The 21,425-nt window shown below is 44.1% G+C and overlaps 2 long non-coding RNA genes across 2 annotated transcripts in view; both read left to right on the plus strand.

Annotated features, from left to right (window-relative positions):
• The first annotated feature begins 1,416 nt into the window (after positions 1-1,416).
• Positions 1,417-6,475, plus strand: LOC135976084 (uncharacterized). The gene is made up of 3 exons (XR_010593304.1): positions 1,417-1,480; positions 3,059-3,126; positions 4,582-6,475. It is a non-coding gene; the product is annotated as an uncharacterized LOC135976084 (long non-coding RNA).
• Positions 6,476-9,773: 3,298 nt separating this feature from the next.
• LOC135976079 (uncharacterized) overlaps positions 9,774-21,425 on the plus strand; it is a 66,805-nt gene continuing 55,153 nt past the window's right edge. The window contains exon 1 of the long non-coding RNA XR_010593297.1: positions 9,774-10,257. This is a non-coding gene — a long non-coding RNA (uncharacterized LOC135976079). The remainder of the gene's footprint in view (positions 10,258-21,425) is intronic.

The following is a 21,425-nucleotide window of genomic DNA, read 5'->3' on the forward strand; positions in this document are numbered from 1 at the left end:
AATTATTTCCGATGATCCAGAGACTTTTCCGCTTGATGCTCTGTTAAAATGCAAAGACCGGGTGATAAAAGTGCTGCCAGGATAACCTTTTGTTGCAATAGTTTAATATATGCATTAACTACATGTTCAAAGACTAAAGTGTCTTGCTTTTGAAGACATTGCCTACCTCTTTGATGCAGCATTTAAAAAGTATTTATTCAGCTTTGTGTAAAGTGGCCAACCAAAGAGAGGATCTAGATCTTGACCGAGCCTCAGACTGAATTCAACTGAACGCTTTTGTTTTTATGCCTTTGGTTAAAATATTGTCCCTTTGTGCATTTTATACTAAAATAATTATACACTGTATGCAATGCGGAGGTAGCCAAATTGATAACAGAGCCTTCAGCACCTTCAGCATAAAACTCAGAAACACTTAAACGAGTTGCCTTTTCTTAGGAAAATTTTGCTAGTTAACTCCTATTAAAGGAGGCTTTATATATTGTCATTTCAGTATGTCTAAAGCAATCTGATTTCTGCTTGAACAAGGTCAAACCTTATTATATTTTGATTCCAAGTTTTACCACCCTTTTGCCCTCCCTCACAATAAAGGTATTTAATTCCCAGATGAACAGCACTTAGAACAAGATCATTTATTTGAATCTTTATGCTTCTCATAAGGCCAAGAAATATTTTGTCCTTTTGTAGCTTCTTCTGCTTTACACCAATCTCACAAATATGCGGTATATCTGTTCATTTCAGGGCAAAGCAACCACCCTCAGTTCCAGAAAAACAATCACTTGGTAACTCATAACTGGAGGGAGCACTGTGTATGGACAAACTCCCAGGGTAGCATTGATTATTTATTATGTGCCAAAGTGTTGCATGTGAATCAATATAGTCAGGTTGATTTACAGGCTTTAATAAAGCAATGGGGGTATATTGGAACTGCATCTAATGGTCTTATTTGTGTTTGCTGTCATTACATTTTTCACTCTGATTAAAGAAAACTTTTATTTTGTCCAGTGGCAAGACATGAATTTAAACAATGGTTGACCTCATGAAAGACTTAGGGTTGGCTTCCACGGGCCCTTGTCTGTGCTGATAATACATGCCATCTTTTCCAAACTAGCAATATATAGATCCTCCCCTGGTGTAAACTGTAAGCCGATTTATATCAGCTGGGGATCTGTACTACAGAGTTTATCGTGAGATTCATTAGTCTTGAGCTATCGATGAGGAATTTCAGTATACACCCCACAGATGGGGGTGAATTATTTGTAACCCCCCTGTAATGGGTGTACCTAACCCACACTGGGCTAGAGGGGGTTAACCCCATGCAATGGGCAGAGGAAGCCACACACCCTCACCCCTGCTGGGCATGCTCCAACTGGAACCACAGTATAAGAGGGAGCAGCTCAGCTCAGTCTGGGCTGAGCCCCAACGAGAGCAGATGTGTGCTGCTGGGAGCTTGCCGGAGACTCCAGACGCTGATACCAGCCAGGTTGGTGCCTCTGCTGAATCCCTGCCAACCATCAAGGCCGACAGAGGCGAGGCAGCGATTGCTGAGGGAGCTCCTGCATTGGAAGATGGGGTAGGAGGGGACCGAGCATGGGACGGTAGCAAGGGGTAACTGAGCCTGAGCACGGTATTGGTTCTCTAGGGCCCTGGGTTAGGATCCAGTGAAGAAGAGTGAGTGCAGGCCCCCTACTCCATCCGACCTGATGCAGACACTGCTGGCAGGCAAGGAGGTGAATTAGGCTGCCAAAGGTCATTACATAGGCTCTGGCCACTGGGCCTTACTGTCCTGAACCCCAGAATAGCCCTATTGACTCTGGCCACTGGGCCATACTGCCCTGAGAAGAAGGGCTGCTACTTAGACTTTGACTACTAGACCTTCCTTCCCTGGAGCTCAGGCCCGCCTTAGTGACTCTGGCTGCGATGCCATACTGCCCTCAAGGGCCGATGGGGTGTACCTACCCCACAACGCCCCTCCCCCCACATAAGAATTGAGTGACTTTCACCTCTTTGATGAGGTTTGTCCACAGACAAAACCCAGTTTTCTTCAAGCCATTTGTGGTTTGCCATTACTCATTGAACGGTTTGTCTGACTAACTCTTTGTCTATAGACTGTTCATCAGCATTTCACTGCAAGTACGCAGTGTTGCAGTGATGTTGTTGGTTAATTTTGTGTGCACACACACACAGAGACACAAATAAAATTCCCAAACAAAATACTCCACTGCACACACTTCTCCCTCTTCCTGGGGAATGGAGGACACAATAAACACCTGACTGGTGCTAGTCCCATTGCTTAAGGTACGGCTGGAAGGTGTTCAAATACTAAGATGATGAGGATGGTATCAGAATAGAACAGAACTCTCACTGGGACCGATGGGAGTGTAGGGGCCTCAGCAGCTCCCAGGAGGCACTCAGGATCTTGTAACAGGAGCCGGTCTGCAGGCTCTTGAAGTGGTGCTTCCCCAGAGAAGAGTGCTGTGCTGCTGTGGGGAAGAGTTGAGGGAAGCACCTTCACCACTTCTCAGAAGTCCAGCACCACTTAACCCAGCAACCTCTCTCTCTACCCCAGACCCCAGCAGCCCATGTCCCAGTCCAGATTCAACAACCCCCCTGCTGCCCCACTACATCCCCTCACCCTGACCCGGGACCTGCCTCCTAAACAACATCCCACCAGCTCCCACTAGTAGACTAATCAGAGAATGTGAACAGAGAAAGGTCAAAACAAATCCGTTCAGAAATATGAATGGATTCTGGGGGAAGGGTTTTTTTTTTTTTGGAGCATGTGCCCAGCTCTGATTCACCGTAATTATTGCAGGGCCGGTTGGCTGGAAGTTGTGAAGCCTTTATTAAAAATAAATACAATAGCACATTAGAATTCATCACAGAAGATGCTTCCCCTCGGTGTGGAGCTAGATCTGTTTCAGGGTGGATAAACTCAGGAAGAAGGCAGATTAGTCATCAGGTAGCCTGCATGAAGTCAGTGAACTCGATTGCCCTGCATATATTCTGGCAGAAATGGTATCATTACCGGACTCCTACTAATATCTCACTTCTGTTTCAGAGGAAAAACAGAGATTTTGTCATTGTCAGCAATGGAGGCCCTGCCACTGACTTGCTACGTGGCACTGGGTGAGTTATGTAAAACACGGGCTAATAGTACCTACCGTCTCACAAGGGTGTTGTGTGATCTGGCCACCGTAGGTCCAGTCTGACCTGCAGCGTCCACCTGCTTAAACAATTAAAATCTTCAATGAGCAGAAGTGACTGAAAACATATTCTCATTTAATTTATTGACTTGGACTACATGGCTTCAGCCTGCCCTGTGTGGCATTAGTTAGAAGAGTGACACAACCAAACAAACATTGAATAAAACAGCATAAATTCAGAACACAACCACATGAGACACAAGCAGCAGCTACAAGGATCAATCAAGAATTGATTTGATATTTGACTAGAGAGAGCTAAGGAGTAGGGTGACCAGACAGCAAATGTGAAAAATCAGGACAGTGGGTGGGGGGTAATAGGAGCCTATAAAAGAAAAAGACGCAAAAATTGGGACTGTCTCTATAAAATCGGGACATCTGCTTACCCTACCAAGGAGCTAAAACTGTAGCTGCTTTAAATCTTGCTGTGTAATGGGTTCCATCCCTCAGCTATGTAAAATACAAATAGCCAGCACCACTCCAAGGGTGATGAAACTTTTGCAAGTATCAGATTAAGGGAAGTAGCAGATCTTGGGTAGTGTATTGAAGAGATTCTCATATACTGCATTAGTGGGTCAGTCCTGAAGACAAAACTTCCACTGTCTAAATAAGGACTTTTAGATTGATTGGACCCAAGGGCTTTGGGGTGAGAAGTACAAGCTATCATCGGTACTGATAAGAGAAATATAGAAACACTGGGCCAGAATCTGAGGTGGAATAAATCAGTATTGCTCCATTGACACCAGCTGAGGTTCTGGCCCATTATGAAAACACATTCATTTTTTGCCAGGGAATGTCCTGCTCTTCTGGCTGAACCAAGCTCCCTACAAAGCTGAGATGATCCACATTTTTTTGTCAAAAGAATTTTTTGAATGAAAAAAAGGCTTTATTGTGGAAAAATTCTGTTTAGATTGAAATTTTCCATTGAAAGCCCAGAATAAATCATTGATTAAAAACCTTTGGGTTTTGGTAGAAAGTTTCTGTTTTTGAAAAGTGAAAACTTTTACCAAAAATGGACACTTTTTACCCAAACTGGTTTTTGAGAACTGGAAAATTCTCCTGAGCATCTAAGGCACTTTTGGAAATGGGACTTAGGTTTCTAAGTCACGTAGATGCTTTTGATAATGTTGCCCTCGCTCTAATACAAAGCTCACTCATTGCCTCTCCGGTACTGAACTCTCTTCAGCATTTACGCAGCTGCAATCCTGTGTGGCCATTGGAACTGCTGAGCAAACTGTGAGGCTGCTCATCTGTGGAAACATTTCTTCAGTCACACACACCTGATGCTTAGGAAGGACAAGCATTGGGCCAAGATCCTTAGCATTATTTCTGTGTCTTGTTTGCACTTGGGCCATGTCTGTTTTGTTCCATTTATTTCTAGATGAATAAATTAAGCCTAGAAGACTAACCATGTTGCAGATGATGGAGAGTGTCTCTCAGGGGAATAAGAGGCCAAGCAGGAGAACAACAGTTTTGTGTACTGAAGATGGCAGGAAGATCCCTGTTCACTGGGCTTCCCCAATTTCTAGTTTTAGCCTTTGCTATTTGCACTAATTTGGCTGTAAATCAGATGAGTTCATGTCAACAACAGAGCCGGGATGCTCTGGGGCAGTTTAATCTCAGACCTACTTAGCTTAACACACCAAGTGGAAAGCTGTAATGGGGAGAATGCAGCAACGCACCATGTCCCACCATGGTAAAGAGGATGACCTTTCATTAGAGAAACAGACCGGGACGAGACATTACGGCAACCGGTTTAAGTGCTACTAATAGAGGGCCATTTATTTAGGTCTTCAAATCTCACATAAATTAACCCCAGTTGGCAATAATTGATGGCTCATGCTGAGTTTGCCAGCAAAGGCAAGGATTGCATGGGCCATGGAGACTGAATGTCCCAATTCACGAGAGCATAGTCCATCCAGGTTTGGTTTGAAGCCTATTTCATGCAGGAATGTTGGTTTGGGAAAGTTGTGCTGCTGTTTTAAGGATAATAATGTTACCCCCCTTTTTGACCTGAGTGGTTAGCCAAAGTTCAGGGCCCTGTGGGTTGTTTCCGTTAGGAGGAGAAATTGATGTAGGCAGGAGTTTGATGCAACCCTATTTATTTACAAAGAATGTACAAAATCCTGTTTTCCTGAACACAATCAAACAACAGGATATAGTTTCTTTGCCCACAGCTGCAAGCCTCTGCTCCAAAGCACTCTCTCTCGCTCCGTTTTTTCTGAGGAGCACACTCCCAGTGCTTCTGGGGCAAGGTCTGGTGCTTCCTCGCTGCCTTCTCTCTAAGCTTTTCTCACCTTTCTGCTGTTTTCCTCACAGACACCCAGGCAAACTGTCCCAATGTCCCTGCGTTTTCTGTATCAGTCCCTGGGGAAACCCCTTGGATCAGCTTCTACTCAAGCCTTGCCAAGTGCTCGTGTTTTGGACGTTGTTCCTATTGTTTCAACTACCTGGTTACATATAGAAGCTTAATGGCTTCTTACAACTATCTTAAATGAAGGACAGTAGTTCCTGCCCCTCAGTTGCAAAGACGGTTGGGTTAAAGCATAACAATAAACAGAGGGCTTCAGTCTGCAGGACATGCAGAATTTGTAACAACCAAGAGAAGGTGGTAGCGTGAAGAATGCAAAATCCATGACTAAGCACTATGCTACAAGCAGAGCTATCAGGCAAGGTCCTTTGATGGAATGTCACTGCCATTGCATATGGCCCCATGGCAGGGAGGAGACCTTCAATGGAAGGACACACTGGTGCCACATTTTCTTTCCAGGAATGAGCACACTTCAGAGAGAGATCTGAGCACAGAACAGGGAGCCAAGAACTCCTGACCATTAATCCCAGTTCTGGCACTGATTCGTCTGGTGGCCTTAATCAAGTCATTTATGCCAAAAGTTTTTGGGTGCCCATCTTGAGATGACAAACGGTTAAACAAATGGGAGGTGCAGATATTCAGCACCTTAGAGTAGCAGGCTCCCATTATCTCAAATCTGAAACACCCTGAATCAATAGCTACTTGGCTAGGACTGGCTTTAATCTTTCTGCCATGGTTTCCCATTCTGTAACATGAGGATAGCAATGCTAACACACCTATCTTAATGCACAGGACTCTTTGAAGACTAATGAATTAGATAATATCTGTAAAGGGTTTAAACATGAAAAAGCACTACACAAATGCTATTGCTACTCTGATAATCATTCATTATTACTCATAGCTGCCTTCAGTTTTTCAAAAGTCCATCCGCTCAAAGCCCCAGGGACCTCTGGCTGGGGACTGCTACCAGAACATATTCAAACAGAAACAAAAATGGTCATAGCTGTTTAAGAAACATTTGCTTTAGTTCTCTGGTTCCCAGGTAGGAAACAGAGTTTCAATAAGAGTTTGTCAATGAAAGAGAGGTTGGAATATATATATTGATTACGCCTGACTGGGAGATGAGTGGTGACAAATGCAGGGATCCGCACAGCCCTGGGCAGATCTCACTCCATCTGTGAAGGTGCAGGCTCCTTAGCTCATCACACATTAGACAGGAGCAGGGGAGGAGATGCACACTGCCTGCAGGCATGCCAGCAGCTGCAGCTAGATACATCCGCACTGCCACACACAAGCCCTCAAGTGGGTAGTAAAAGCAAACCTTACCACAAGCAGACAATGAGACTGCGGGTTATTAAGCTGGGGCTGAGAACCCTGCCACAGAGCCGCATGGGCAGCAGAGAGAAAAAACAGGGATAGTTTTACAGCAAATGGGTCTCTTCCAAACACTTGACGATAGCGAGCGAGGTTAAGAACAATAGAAAAGGCATTTTCAGGAGGAGATATTATGCTCTGCAGTGGGTCAGTGCTGGCTAAGAGGCCAGGAATTGATTCAGAAAGGAGAACACAGTCACTCTAAAATCAAAGAGACAGCAAAATCCAAGTCCTTGAACAGACTGAGTTTTCTCAGCACATTATGGCTTGAGTCGGGGTTAGCAAGAGTTGCCCTTATAGCTTCTCCTGCAAATGAGTCCCAGACTGACAAACCATTGGGGAAGGGGACATTACTCCCCAATATACCATGATATGGAGGTGCAGATTCAGCCCAGAAAGGGGAAAGGAGCCTTTTCAGGGCAGACGCCTGCTTATGGTGGACTGAATAAAAGGGAACCTCACTCCAGTGAATCTCTCTCTCTCCCCAGGACAAAGGGACCATGAGATCTGCAGTGGCAGCACACTCAGGCCTCTCTGGTAGTGCACAGGACGGGTCCAAAACTTTTAGTTGACACTTTTTTGGGGGGGAAACATTTCCTTAAGGCAAATTTACACTAAAGCATTAACATACTGCACCGTACATTACTTCTTACTTCTCCGGGCCCCGGTTAATATTCAAAGAACCTGGCTAAAGATTCAATGGCAAATGGCCTGTCTTGACAAAATGGAAATATTCACGCTAAACATCTTTTTTTAAAAACACTTTTGGGTTTTGGTCACAAAACTACAAACCTGAAAAGTGTTTCTCCTCCACCCCCAGTTTTTGGCAATGAAAGCCCCACATTTTGGGGTCTGGATTTTTGAAGCATGACCAAAAAATTTTGATTAAAAAAGAAAGCAAATCGTTTTCAGTGATTTTATTTTGGTAGGAAAAAATAATCATTTCTCAACCAGCTCTAAAGGACAGAGATGTTGGGAAGACTCTTGTATTGCTCTCTTATGATGCCCCTTCTGTCCCCCTGGATGGGGAGCTGGCTACCCTTGGAGAATTAGAACAGAGGCCATTTCAAAATGATTTCACAGAATTTTCTTCTATCCCACATTTCATTTCATTTGCAGTTTCGATGAAAGGGTTAGTTTTGCATCAAGTAAATGCTAAAAGCATGAAATGTTGCATATTTTTAAAAATGAAAAATGAATCACTGCTTAGAAAATGAGTGTGTTTCTGAGTCACATGGGCTTGTGTTAGCCCAAGTGTCCCCTGCTAAAAAATAGCCAGATTCCACAATGGATCAAATCTGCAGCTATCTGAAAGTTTGGCTTTGCTCACCCCAAGTCCATGCAGCAGAGAATACACTCAGGGCTCAGAGCACTTGCACCTTTGTTTGCGCTGGCAGAAGGGGCAAGATATTTGCGTGAAATACTTTTGCTCCTTAATGAAATTTTCTTCAAAAAAATGGGCCCAATTTTGATTTTGTTACACAATGTGAAAAACATTGATGGCCTGAGTCTCAGGTATGCTAAAGCCCCTTCACACCACTCTGGCAAGAGTCTGCTGGACTGGGGCAAGAGTCATGAGTTAAAAGAGAATCAGGCCCTGATTCTGGTGAAGTCTGACATCTTAGTGTGAGTACTTTGTGCACAACTAATGAACGTCCAATCCATCCCTTGGTACATGGGACGCTGGGCTGTTAGAATCTTAGAAAGGGCAGAGGGAGGGGGAGTAGAAGAGGGAAAGTGAATCCCATAGAATTTCCAGGATTGAAACCTCCCCGCTTCCAAAAAAACCCCCATTCTGCATTAAAAATGCCTTAATATTCAAACCTAGAGCTAGGCACTGCAGGGCCGGGATCAAAAGCTAGTGATGATATGTTTTGCTTGTGTAACCCACACAGCTCCTGAGCGTAGTGTTCTGTCCCATCTAGTGGCACTGAGACCACTTAGAGAGAGAGAGATTAAAATGAGTCTGCTCTACGGCCTTCACTAGCAGGCCCTTGGCTTTTAGCTCATGTGGTAGAGGCTCCTGCACTAAGCTCCAGAGATCCCCTGTTCAATCCCACTGACCGGTCATCGGCATTACAAGTGGGGCTCATCCAGGATTTCAGCTGGGAAGACTCTGAAGCTTGGGATGTGTTTCCTCAGCTAGGGGAAGCATTTAACCCACATGCTGTCTGGGTGTGATGTTCTGTTCCAGCTACTGGCACCGAGACTACTTAAAGAGAGAGAAAATGAATCTGATTAACAGCCAGTTGGCTTCTAGCTCATGGAGTAGAGGCTCCTGTATTAAGCTCCCAAGGTCCCCAGTTCAATCCTGCCCCCTGATAACTGGGGTGTGTGGGTATTACACTTCTAACAAAATATTACAGCAGTTCATGCACTGAACTTCAGCAGAATCAAACAGCAGCTGAGCTACATGGATGCTGGAGTTTTTTGTGGCTCATGGAGTCTGCCATGGGCTCAGGAAGTCATTGATTTATTTGGACCATAACTGGTTTCTCATACAATCTGACGAAAGCAATATTGCTCCCTAGGCCCTGTTAACCTTTAATTGCATTTTACTGTAGCCCAGGCAAAGCGTAGCTACCCAGCATGACTGTTGAGGGATTTTCCTCTCCGACCATAAAGTCAGCGGTTATTACATGAATTAGCACTGGTCAGCATAGACCAGACTTTGAAAGTAAAACTGCTTTCCCTCTTTGTTATGGGGTATGATAAGGTCACCACACCACACGAGGCGGCGCAGGTTAATTTTGGTTAATTAACCTGAGAGGCTGAACCTGGGGGAGAGCCGGGGCTTGCAAGGCTGATTGATGATGGAACCCAGCTGAGAAGGAACAGTGGGGCAGGTATAAAGCCAGGAAGCTGGCCAAGCCAAAGGTTGGCTGGGGAGGTAGGCTGTAGTGGTTGTTAGGGAGTAAGGTGGCAGGTTTGGAGTTGCTCCCTGGGTGGAGGAAGTTCTAGCTGGTGGGCAGGGAGAAGCTACAGTGAAGTGGGACAGGAATCCAGGGAAATAGCGACAGGGTCTTGGCGCAAGCAGACCATAGCTGCTGTATGTGAAAGATCCCTGGACTGGAAACTGGAGTAGTGGACAGGCCTGGGTTCCCCTACCAGAGCTTGGGAAAGTGGCGCAGCCCTGTCCTGGAAGACTGTCTGGGGGCATGAGAACAGCTGCCACAACAGGGCTTGGATATCCCAATAGGGCAGGACTGTGCTGTGACCTGGCTGGAGGGCTGAGTCACCAGGAGGAAGTGCCCAGAGTCCCAGAGAGGGTGTGGCACTGTGGTGAGCATGTGATGATAGAAAGGGGGCTTTAGACTGGCCAGAACTAATCCCCAGCACCGCCAGTGAGTGTCCTGTGACATGATGCTAAAGGTAAGTCTCTGTAATTAATAATCTGACTTGATTGGGATCTGCTCCCCTTCTCTGAGTGTGCAGAGTTCATCCTAGTGATACATGCTCAAAAGCCCTGATTTTATTTATGCACAAGGATGCTTTGACAGACTTACCCAAAATCTTCCACGGGGTGCTCTACTGACTCTCTTACAGCTATGAGCCTTGTGAGTTACCTGAATCCTCAATGTAGTTAGGGCAACAATTACTCTAGACAATATAATGCGCTTAAAACCATGGTAGTTTTAACTATAGATTAGGGCTCATTTATTACTCAGCAAGACAGCTGATAAAATCCTCCTGTAATAATAATGAAGCAGTATAAACAATCCCAACCCATTTGGGGCTTTGAGTTAATCTAGATATCAAATGCTTGTTGCAATATCTCTAAAGTTCCAAAACATTAGACATTTATGTTCTCCAGTTGTGTATAGATAACCCATTTAGGCTTGAATACTAATTTAATTGCCAGTGAAACACCACACTTTTCAGAGTAGCTGATGGAGGTTAAATTGGTTTAAATATCTGCAGTGGGAGACTGTGGCAACTTTCTGTGCCTGAAGTATTTGCAATTGTAAAGGTCCCCCAATAAGAGCATTTAATTAAGGGCTGGTGTGTACACTGAATTCCCTCATAACATGCTTAATAATTCCATATGGTCCTCTTGTTTCCACCCCTCTGGGGTGTGAGGTAGACAGTAGGAAGCATTCTGTGTCAATGACATAATGAAGCAATTGAATCAAGCAGCTGGGCCATGGGCCTGTTTAGAAGTTAAGTTCTGCACAGAGCAGCCAGTGCATGAGGCTGTCAAGGCAGGGTGTGAAGTGCTGCAAAAGAACAGAATCTGAGAGGCAGCCGGCCATGGGTCTGCCTGTGTCTTACAGGGCAGGTGTCATTCAATGTAGTTTTTTAATGGGATGTGGTCTGAGGATTGTTAGCAATATTACTGAAGCCCCTCTGGCAGATTTTGACTCATTTAGGTGGCTGTTTGTAGAAAAGTGAAACGGGGATTATGCAAAAGTGGCCTTCAGCAAACTGCAGAACAAAAATGCTGTGAGCCCAACTCTACTTTTTTCCTGGCCTGTGCTGCATCAGAATGGTGCCAAGTTTATACCAGTGCAGTGTGGTATAATGATTATGTGAGGGTCAAGACCCTGGACTGGTGTGAATCAGTGTAGCTCTGATTTCACAGTTGGCCCCTTGATAGCAGTGTCCAGGAGAGGCCAAGGAATGTGGAGCTCAAACTCCCCTCTCAAGTTACCCACTTGAGCAATTGGATGGGCACTTGGGGAAGTGTGTGAAGGAAGCTAGCTTGGCCAAGGATTTCGGACTCCAGGGTCAGTCTCTAGAATTAAATGAGAATGTGTAATGTGGATGGGTCATTCTACAAAGTAAAAACTGTTTCCCCATGCTAATTCCCCCCCCCCCCCGTTACTCTGACCTTCTTGTCAACTGTTGGAAATGGGCCATCCTGATTATCACGACAAAAGTTTTTCTCCTGCTAATAGCTCACCTACCAGCTCACCTTAATTACTCTTGTTACAGTTGATATGGCAACACCCATTTTCTCATGGTGTGTGTATACACACACAATATACAGTATTTTCCACTGCATGCATCTGAGGAAGTGGGTTTTAGCCCACAAAAGCTTATGCTCAAATAAATTTGTTAGCCTATAAGGTACCACAAGTACTTTGTGCACCATTTAAAAGGAAAAACAAAGGAGAAATTCTATTTCCCTTGTGTTGAGCGAGGAGCTTGACCCAGCAAGAGAATGAGCACTTCCATGTGTTGGGGCTGTATGCACATGGTTAAAGTTAAGCACGTGCTTAAGTATTTTCTGGATCAGACTCAGCACTTTGCTCTCCTAGGCCTCAGTCCTGCAAAGGTGGGTGAGGTAATACCTTTCATTGGACTGAATTCTGTTGGTGAAAGAGAATCTTTCAAGCTACACAGATCTCTTCAGGTCTAGGGAAGGTATTCAGTGTCAGCTAACTGTAGGGAGGAGCATATTGTTTAGTATAAGTAGCTAAGACCTATTGTAAGACAATTCAAGGTGAAGTGGCCCACTAACACCTCTGCAATCATAGGATAAAGTGGGGTTAGTGGGTTACAGATATTCTTAAGCCATAAATCCAGTGCCCCTCTGTCAGAGGAGGGTAGTCCTTCCCCTTAATTGCAACAAATAGGATACTTTGGGCTTGATCCAGTGCAAAGACTCCCATTCACTTCAACAGGTTTTGAATCTTGCCCTTAAAATATCTTAAACTTGTTTGCGGTCAGACCTCACATCATACCAGTCTAGTGGGTATAATATTTGTAGAGAGGCTGAGTCGATTTATTGACGGCCAAGAGTCTCTTTTCCAGCCATCAGTCAGGGTAAGGAACACACAACCATCTTAATTTAAATCACCACCAGTTGGGGAAATTATCTCTGGGGCCACATGTCCTTTATCCTGCTCAGATAACAGTACAATTGCAGTTAGAAGGAGGATATTGCATGGCTCAAATTCATTGCTTGAGTTGCAGTGACTTATTGTTTAGTTAATTATCTTGTTGGAGTTTCAAGGATGGAATAATCTCCCATATTTACATAATCAAGATCAGAGCTTTTACAGAAGGGCATCCTGTCAGCAGATGGCCAGAGTGCATGTGGGCTTCCTGCAACTTGTGTTGAATACAATCTAGACATCACTTACCCTATAGCGCCAATTTGGTGTCTTCCACTAAATAAGTGTGTGATGTTAATATGGAGAGATGTTCCTGGTGTCCTATGCTGATGTTCGTCAGTCTTAAAAGCATTTTCAGAGGCAGTCCCTGGGCTTCCTCCTGCAGCACCAGGAGACCCTGTTTGAGCAGATTGGGCACACTTGTCTTCAGGAGTGCGGTGATTTGGGGAGCCCGGGCAAGGCTTGCAGACCCCCTGTGTTCCAGGCAGACTAGTTCTGCCTGGGGTCCTTGTGTCCCAACCAACCAAACTAGCATTGGGGGGTGGGGGGGTGGGGAATGAATTCTGCCAAAACATGTGAAAGCTGTTTTCACTGGGAAGGCTTGGAGATGTGCTCCTGCTTTTATCATAACTTCTATGGAAGTCTTTAATTTTCTAATTCTTAGCAATAAAACGAGTCATTTTTCACACACAGCCACATTTTTACTATGTCAATTTTTCCCTGGAATACTTTGTTTTTTTTAAAAGGACAATCTTTTTTGATTGGAGAGTGGGTGGGGGAAAATCATTTGAAAAATTCACAAACGCAAACCAATTGTTAGATCAGCTTGTGATTAGAACACAAGGATGGCTGTACTGGGTCAGACAATGGTCTGTCTTTCCCAGTAACCTGTCTTCTGACAGTGGCAGCTGTCAGACTTCAGAGGGAATGAACAGAACAGGGCAATTATCGAGTGATCCTTCCCCTGTTGCCCAGTCCCAGCATCTGGCAGTTGGTGGCTCAGGGATATCTAGAGCATGGGGTTGTGTCCCTGACTATCTTGGCTAATAGCCATTGATCGACCTATTCTCCATGAACCTCTCATTCTCTTTTGGTCCCAGTTATACTTCTGGCCTTCACAAGATCCCCTGGCAATGAGGGCACAAGTCAGCCTGTGGACATGTGAAGTATTCCTTAGGTGTGTTAAACCTGCTGCCTATTAACTTCATTAGGTGACCCCTAATTTGTTACATGAAGGGGTAAATATTCACTTTAGCCACCTCTTTTGTGATTTTTATAGGTCTCTCTATCCTATTTCCTGTCCTCTTTTCTAAGATGAATACTCCCAGTCTTCTAATCTCTTCTCATATGGAAGCTGTTCCATACCCATAGTAATTTGTTGCCCTTCTCTGAACCTTTTCCAATTCTAATATCTTTGAGATGGGGCAACCAGAACCGCACATAGTATTCAAGGGGTGGGCGTACCATGGATTTATCAGGGCATTATTTTCTCTTGTCTATTCTTTTCCTAATGGCACCTAACACTGTTGGCTTTTTTGACTGCCACTGCACATTGAGAAGATGTTTTTAGAAAACTATCCAGACTCCAAGACCACTTTCTTGAGGGATAACAGGTAATTTAGACGCCATCATTTTATATGTATAGCTAGGATTGTTTTTCCAATGTGCATTATTTCACATTTATTAACACTGAATTTTATCTGCCTTTTTGTTGCCCAGTCATCCAGTTTGAGATGGCTTTGTGTAGCTCTTTGCTGTCAGCTTTGTACTTAATTATCTAAAGTAATTTATCATCAGGGATGGTCTAGACAGTATTTGGTCCTGCCATGCGGGCAGGGGACTGGACTTGATGACCTCTCGAGGTCCCTTCCAGTCCTAGAATCTATGAATCCTCTGCCAACTTTGCCACCTCACTGTTCACCCCCTTTTCCAGATCTCTTATGAATAGGTTGAATAGCACTGGTCCCACTATCCTTGGAGGACCCTATTTGCTTCTCTCCACTGAAAATTGACCATTTAGTACTATCCTTTGTTTCCTATCTTTTGAGCCTTTGGTGAGGGACCTTGTCAAAGGCTTGCTGAAAGTCCAAGTACCCTATATCCACTGAACCACCCTTGTCCATATGCTGGTTGACACCCTCAAAACAACTCTAAAAGTTTGAGGCATAATTTCTCTTTACAAAACCCCACGTTGACTCTTCTCCAGTATAGCATGTTAATTTGTCTGATAATTCTGTTCTTTACTCAAGTTTAACCAATTTGCCTGGCACTGAAGTTAGGTTTACCAGCCTGTAATTGCCATGATCCCCTCTGGAGCCTTTATTTAAAAAAAAAATCCACATTACATTAACTATCTACCAGACATCCGATACAGTGACTGATATAAGTAATTAGGTTACATACCACAGCATTTGAGCAATTTGATATGAATTTCTTAAGAGCTCTTCGGTGAATACCACCTAGTACTGGTGACATAATACTGTTTAATTTATCAGTTGGTTCCAAACCACCTTTACTGAACCTCAGTCTAGGACAGTTCCTCAGGTTTCACCTAAAGAATGGGTCAGGTGTGGGAATCCCGCTCACATCCTCTTCAGTCTGGCACAAATAATTCATTTAACCTCGCTGCAATGGACTTTATCTTCCTTGAGTGCTCCTTTTAGCACCTCAGTCATCCAGTGGCCCCACTAACTCTTTGGTAGGTTTCCTATTTCTGACTTTAAAAAAAAAAATACATTTTGTCTTTTGCTAGTTCCTCTTCAAATTCTTTTGTCTTGCCTAATTAAACTCTTGTAAATATAAAAGTGTGTTCCTTTCCATTTTCCTCTGTAGGATTTGACTTCCAATCTTGCCTATCATTCCAAAGGAAGCCTTTTTGCCTCTAATAGCCTCTTTTACACAGTTTAGCCAGTGGCATTTTTGGTCCTTTTTATTTGGGGTGTACATTTATTTTGAGCCTCTACTATGGAGTTTTTACAAAATTTCCATGCAGTTTGCAAGCATTTTACTCTTGTGACTGTTGCTTTTAACTTCCACTTAAGGAAGCTGTGGTTGTGTAGTTCCCCTTTTTGAAATGAAATACTACTGTGGTATTTCTTTGGTTCCCCCCAACCCTAACCCCCCCAAAAAGGTTCCATGGCCATGTACATTTTTTACCTTCATGTAACTACTCAAGGCTATAATCCTCCACATGGGTCTACATTGAGTAGCGACATGAAGATAAAAACTACAGTGTCTTGTCTCCACTAGGGTTTTACATCAAGACAGCCAAACTGCAAAGCACCTAAGGCCAGGACTAAACAAAAAATTAAGCTGACTCAGCTAATTGCTCAGGCCCTAAGCCAGGTAGTTAACCTGACCCAATCCCCTGGTGTAGATAGTACTTGGTCAACAGAGCTACTGTCTCTTGGGGAAGTGGTTTAACTACCATGATGGGAGACGCTCTCCTGTCGCTGTAGTGAGTGTCTGCCTTGAAGTGCTACTGCAGCATTTCTAGTGACGGATGTAACAAGTCTAACCACCCCTTTCTGTGCAGTGAAGTTGCAGCCTGAGGGTCTGCTCCCCTCAATGCATACACAACTCCCACAGTGGTTAATGGAAGTGCTACAAGCTGAACAGGCCTGATAGAGCTCCTTAAAGTCAGTCACAAGGTAAGACACGAAAATGTGCCACACAACTGCATTCCACCTGGGCTAGGGAAGCTGAGCAAGGTTGGGCTCGCTCAGTAGGTGGCGAGGAGACCTCGCCAACCACACCCACTAGTAGCTGGAGGTCGGTAGCATTCCCCTCTGAGTCATCTCCAAAACAATAGTGAGTAGTGTGATGTGCTGAGACATGCAATGCCATTCACAGGCAAGGTATAAGTATCCTTCAGCATCCTAGTCAATGACATTCTAGCAGCTTAATTTTCCCCGGGGGGCACATAAGTTCAGCTATGTTGCTGGCCCAGAAGGGAGAACAAATATTTAATAATGGGCTGTTCAGTCGATCAGCAAGGAAGAACACAATGCAATGGCTGGCAGCTGAAGCTAGACAAAATGACTGGAAATAAGGTGTAGTTAACCATTGGAACAACTTAATAAGGGTCATGGTGGAATCCGCATCAAGAAGAACTGTTAACTCAAGATGGGATGTAGTCTAAAAGATCTGCAATATGTACAAATTATTTTGGTGGTCTGTGGCCAGGGTTATGCAGGAAGTCAGACTAGGCGTTAGCAATGGCCCCTCTGGCGTTGAAATCTATGAATGGCAGCTGCTGTTTGTTTAAAAGTCCTTGTTTGTGAATCAATAACTCCAGGGAGGGTGACGTGCCGACCACCCATACAAGTGCACACAAAGCTGGGGAAGTGGAATTACTGCTTACCAGCAAATTCCAAAGCCCCTAACAAGCCAGTAGCAATTAACATATTACATACCTTGTGAGAGCAAATGGCTGCCTCCTGATTTGTTTTGCCTTCTCAAGTAGTTAATAAGCTATCCTCTAAGTTAACACTGTGAGGGTGCAAAGGAACAAAAGCATTCCCAGAGCTGTCTCCATTAAGGGATGCAAGAGCAGCTCATGTGAGACAAAGGTAGAAGCAAATATTCCCATTGATTCTGTGCCCTAAACTTATGCATTAGAACATATGGAGAGCAAGAATTTCTTGCTATTGGGAAGAAAGGCCTTTCTTCCCAACACTTAGCGGTGGGAATTTTCCTGAATGTGAGTTGCTAATGAACTGTATTGGGCCTCTATGTAACAGGTACAGTGAAATGCCTCATCTGTCTTCATGCAATCCTATTAGCAATTGAGCTAGGTAAAGGTTTCAAAACAGAACCCCAGTTCTGTGGATTGTTTTCATAAACCTGAAATTCAGGGCGGTTCCTGAATTTTGCAAACTTTCTGACAAACTGGGACCAAGTTGTTTCAGGAGAGTTTCTCTTGCACATGAAAAGTCCCAATAAATCACTCGAAACAGCAACTGGGAGTTTTGCCCAGGTCTTAGCAGCACCTTCCAACCTGCCAAATCCAGATGTGGGATAGGACATAAAATGATGGATGCTAGAAGCAGAATAGTGTCCAGGGAGAGTTAAATGATGTAGAAGGTATTTTTCCCATTCACGAAAATAGCTTTGTTCCATCTTTGTCATGGTTCAGAATTTCTGCTCTAAATTTACATCAAATGGGATCACAGAAGTGGTGTGTGGATTGGAGGTGAAATAAAGAATGCACTGGTAATTAATGACCAGCATGAGGTGCAGGATTTACAGTGCACAATCTCTGTAGAAATATGGGGGATTTGTATTCGCTAACAAACCCACATATAAAATTAATGGGTGTTACAGTAAGCAATAATACTGTTCGATCTCAGGAACTGTACCTTTCACTTGCTTGGTAACTTGCTGCTGTAGGCAGCTATTATGTGAACACTGCATTCACTGTGGAAATGATTTTTTGCAGCTGCATTAAAGTGACCATTTAAATAAATACAACCACACCACCCCAACACAAGCATAGTCCCTGACTAATTATGTGGTGGCACATTTCAAGATAGCCTCTGACCTTGCAGTGGAAGTACGGATCTGATCAACCCAATTCACTTGTTAAAGAATGCTTTTGTCTTTAAGCTAATCCATCACACAGCCTGTATTGGCTATTTAATTTACCAGATTTTTCTAGTGAATCCCATATGATGTTTTAGCTGTTTTTATGATGGTTGCACTTAGATGCCCCAACCAAGATAGTGTCCCCCGGTTCAAACACTGAGTCCTTGCATTGAAGAGTTTAGTCTCAATGGCCAAGACAGAGAATTGGATGGGGAAATGAGGCCCAGAGAAATTGGGTCTCCTCCCCAGTGGTCACAAGTCTGTTGTAAAGCCAGGAACTTAATCTCATGACTACCACACAGCACCATAACACCTGGCTCTTCTTCCTTAGTTATTGCCCAACTTTTCCAACTCCTGCTAGCAGATGTTAGAGGGTGTCTTCCCCCTTTTCCTTCTGATTGATAAAAGGTCTGCACAATTTAGTGTCCTTCAGAGCCATCAGAAGCCTACTTGTGGAGACAATATTGCCTAGTAGATAGAATGCTGGACTTGCATTCAGAAGACCTGGTATCTATTCTTGGCTCTGCCCCAACTGGCTGGTGATCTTGGACAAGTCACTTCCCTTCTTGGTGCCTCTGTTCCCCATCTGTGAAATGGGGATAATGGTACTGGCCTCCTTTTGTAAAGTACTTTGAAATCTACTGATGAAAAGCACTATATAAGAGCTAGGTATTCTTATTAGCCTGAAGCAGAAGTGGCTTTCTCCTATAATGAGCAATCCCATCCAAGATCCTAAATATGTACTTGTTCAGCTAGCCTGAGTCCATGGCTATTTTTAGGTCACTAGATTGAAGCTGGCATGTGTCTACCTGAGCTGGAAAATGTACCTCCAGCTGCAGTGTGTACCCTGAGTGCTTTCTGCTTAAAGGCACTTTCAAAAGTGCCCCTCCCTTGGCAACCACAGAGCATGGGAATGCTGCTGCCTTAGGACCTGATCAAACTCCCATTATAACCCATGAAAAGACACCTATTGTCCGTAATGAATGGGGTCAGGACCATAGAATTTGTGCACTGCTACCTAGGGAACAGAAAAATGTCTATATGGAACCTTCACCAGGGAAGAACTGTTCCATGTAATTAAGTCCTGGGTGCTGCATGGAATTGGGACTGAGTGAAATGTATTTTACGGATTTATTTTCTCCTTTCCTTAAGTAGGGGAAAGCCCCTTAATGGCCCACTGCTGGAGACTCCACTGCAGAGTCATACCCATCTCCTTTCACATATTCTCCAGGGCACTGGCAAGGCCTGTAGAGCAATACAAGATTGTCTGAATAGCTTCTAAAGCGACAGAGCACATTCAGATGCATGCTGCTTGCTGCTGCTGAATCAGATGGCTGTTTCAATATGAAGAGAATATAATCTATTGTGCTTTCATAATGTACTTGGGGACAGTCGGGATTTTCTAATACCATGTTATATCCTGGAGTTCTGTGCTTTTCTTTGGATCTGTAGGAATCTCTTCAGCACTAATACAAACCATGACTTGCATTTTTATACCCCTGATTGGAAAGGGCTCAGCAGAGAGCAAAACCCATGATATACCTGACCCAAAAACCCCAATTCTGTTAATTTCTCTACTCCACTGTCTGTTCTCTGATTTAGTTTAGAATAATTTGTCAATCCAGTCTGGCAGGAGTTTGGTTAACCTCAGGAGCCCTGAAAGGGATGCAGCTAATCTTTGGAAGAAATTCATGGGAGGAGGGAGTGTTTGGAAATTTCAGAGGTGCCAATCATGCTTTCCAGCAAATAAAGGTGTAGTTGGTTGGTTAGTTTGCACAGAATTTCTATTTTATGGAAAGTTGGGTGTCTGAATAAACAAGATTTTCAGTTTCTTCAATTCTTTGATTGGGTTTCAGGTTTTTAACTTTGTGGAATTAGCCCACACAGCCTAAATGTGCACCATGGAAGCTCTGCTGGTGGTGTCAATAGGAACAAGGCCAGTCTTATGGTGCTGTTGCCACTTGATCGGCCTTGAAAATGGTCCCTGGTGGTGGTGGTGCCCCATCTATCTGTGTGGCCTACATCATGCTGGTCATGGCTAAATGACTGAGCTCACAGGCCCTCAGGCATTAGCAGAATATTTTCAGGGGGTTCATACCAATTTTTGGCATGCTTTCCTAATGAAGGTTTCTCTTGGGTTTTCTGCTCTGCACTATGGCAGTGGTTATCACAGCAAAAACATGTCCAATGTTCTAGTTTAACAATGAAAGTTCAACCCTCTTACCTAAGATTTTCTAGCCAGTAACCTAAACTGAGGCCCTCTGAGCTCAAATGCAGTTCATCTGCATATAACCCAGAAAATACATCTCTCAAACCAGCACAAGTTCCTGATCTTCATCAGGAATTGGGAGGTGAAATTCCATGGCCTGTACTCTGCAGGTGGTCAGAATGGATCATGATGGTCCTTTTGGCCTTAAAATCTGCATGTGAAATCCTGGCCCCACTGTAATCAATTGGAGGTTTGCTACTAACTTCAGGATTGCACCCTATGAATCTTGGTTTTCAAAGGGCATTCAGTGCTAGTAAGACTCCTTTAAAGGTGTAGACAAACCTTGTGCAAAGATAGCAAAACAGGGTTATAGCTCTCTCTAAGAGGAGGAAAGACCACAGCTGCATGCCCTAAGTGCAGGGACTGTCAGGGCAGGGACAGCTGTCTTGACTTAAAAAATGCCCCCAGCACAGGAAGAACCCCACCTGCTCCCAGAGAGGTTAACAAAACTCATTCATTACTTACATGGATAAGAGGGTAAAGCTCTGGGCTGTTTGAACAAGGATTAGGGGAAAAGGAAGCTTAGCTGTCCGGGCTCCCTTTCTAACCCAGGCTGCTCAAAGCCTTTTTCAGCCTGCTGCTCATGGCATGTTTGGTCTGTTTCCCCGGCTCTGCAAGCAGCCTGCCTGACCTCTGAGTTTGATAACCTGAAATCTCACTGGAGGAAGTTATTTGGCCAGGACTCCAAAGAGCTGGGCATACCTGTTAGTCAGTTGTTATCATATTGGTAATCCTGGAACCCTCCGGTGCCTCCATAGGAAAGGAATGAACAGACTCCAAGGTTAGATGTGCTCACAAAGGACCAAGTGGTTTGCAAATGAAACAGTTAATGAACTTCTAAAGCC

This window comes from Chrysemys picta, chromosome 16 (assembly GCF_011386835.1).
Source record: "Chrysemys picta bellii isolate R12L10 chromosome 16, ASM1138683v2, whole genome shotgun sequence".
Lineage (NCBI taxonomy): Eukaryota > Metazoa > Chordata > Testudines > Emydidae > Chrysemys > Chrysemys picta.